Source organism: Octopus bimaculoides, chromosome 29 (genome assembly GCF_001194135.2).
Source record: "Octopus bimaculoides isolate UCB-OBI-ISO-001 chromosome 29, ASM119413v2, whole genome shotgun sequence".
Classification (NCBI taxonomy): domain Eukaryota; kingdom Metazoa; phylum Mollusca; class Cephalopoda; order Octopoda; family Octopodidae; genus Octopus; species Octopus bimaculoides.
The window spans coordinates 6575822-6578109 of record NC_069009.1 but is presented as its reverse complement, the minus strand read 5'-3'; positions in this window follow the sequence as shown (position 1 = coordinate 6578109).

The window sequence follows — 2288 nt, the reverse complement described above, 5'->3', positions numbered from 1 at the left end:
ATATATATATATATATATATATATATATACGACGGGCTTCTTTTAGTTTCCGTCTATCAAATCCACTCATAAGGCTTTGATCGGCCCGAGGCTATAGTAGAAGACACTTGCCCAAGGTGCCACGCAGTGGGACTGAACCCGGAACCATGTGGTTCGTAAGCAAGCTACTTACCACACAGCTACTCCTACGCCTATATATTACAAATATTTTGCTCAATACTACAGATCTGCTTGTTGTCTTTAGTCAGGAAGAGTTATTTCCTCTTTGCTTCTATCTAGAAATCATATAGCAGAAACGGTTATAGTAAAAGACACTTGCCCAAGATGCGGCACAGTGGGACCGAACCCGGAACCACCTGGCTGGGAAGCAAACTTCCTACCGCACAGCCATTTCTGCGCCTGTTGCATTAAATATGTTGTTTTAGATGTTTTGGTGCTTGTTGCACAGAGTTTGTGTTGCGTGTGAAAATTGTTCTATTTGAGCCGTTCTGCTGGATCGATACAGCCTTACGCAAGATGTGGGCTGTTCCTAGCAGAGTTGTTTTTTGCGGGATAGGGTTGGGAGATGGGTCATCGGGTAGTGTGTTGTGTTGTGATCCCTGGTGTGGCTTCCATATTTCTTTTCACATATATTCTTTAATCATAGCTAATGTTCAAATTACTAGTGGTATTATTTTCAGCCTCATACCCCATTATCATTATCATCATCATATTATTATTATTATTATTATTATTATTATTAGTTGTAGCAGTATAATTATTATTATTAATGTTAATGCTATTATCAATTGTCTTATTAATAATAATTATAATATCAATAGTAATAATTTTTTTTTCGGAAGAACAGTTTGGCTCCGGAGGAGTAAGGTGGGGGCTGAGGTGTAGGTGTAGGGAATCTATTTTGTTCTGGTTTTTAATGTAAGCTGACAGGAAATCGATGAAGCTTACATAATCGAAGAAAGGAAAATGCCTTTTAAGCAAAAACAACAATAACAACAACAACAACAACAACAACACTGAATAACAGAAGCAGTAACGACAGAATCAATGACAGTAACAGCTATAACAGCTATGACAACAATAATGACCACTTCAGCGATGATAACAGCAGTAATGATAGAGACAGCTACGGCAATAACAACAACCAGGCTAACAGCATTAACCCTGAGAGAATTGATGAGTAGAAAAAGCAATATTGATGAATGAAAAATCACATCGATAACAACAATAACAACAACAGCAACAACAGCTACAATAATAACAACAACAACAACAACAGCTACAATAACAACAACAATTGTGAAAAGAACAGTGAAGATGTTAGCGGAATAAACAACAGAGCAGTAGCTGCAACATCGACTGCAACGCGAACAGTAACAGGAACAACAATCATCGAAATTTGTGGCATCGGCATTGAAAAGAAATATTAACAACAGCAATAACTACAACAACAATCGAGATAATGGCCTGAATTACGTCAGCAATAAGTATAACAACAACAACAGCAACAACAGTATCGACAACTATAAACAATAATAACAACAATAGCGGTAATGATGTGAATTACGTGAACAACAACAGCAGCAGCAGCAGCGAAAAGAACTCTTACATAAAAACAACCACAAGAAGAGAATAATTGATTTGATTGACAATAACAACAGCAAGAACAACATTGGAAGAAGTATCTGACAACAGTAACAACAATAAAAAGGTATAACAATGATGGTAACATTCGAGGATGTAATATTTGCTACGTCACAACAAGAACATCAAGAATGGGATATTTGCTAAGTCAACAACTACAAAAGCAACAACAACAACTATAATTTCGAGAAGGTAATATTTGCAATGGCAATAATAACATTCAACGTTAACAACAACAGGAACAATATCGATAACGTAATATTTTCCACAGCAACAGTAACAACAATCGCTAAACTAACAGTTGCAACTAAAACAACAAAAACTGCTACGACGACTATAACAGCAAAAGTAGCGACAATAGTGGTACTAAATAGCAAGTTACAACAACAATAAGAACAACAAGATTAATAAACGTTACACAGCAGCAATAAAGATGAGAGAAACGTTTTCTGGCAAGCATAGCCAGCAATACGTTTTATCGATGTCAACAAAAACGAGAAAAAAGGAAGAAATATACAGAAAGAAAACAAAAAACAAAGAAATGGAAAGAAAGAAAAAAAACAAACATCAACCGACATTTTATCAATTTCTGATCTCAACCAATCTTTTGTAATACACGTGTGTGTGTGTGTGTGTGTGTGCGT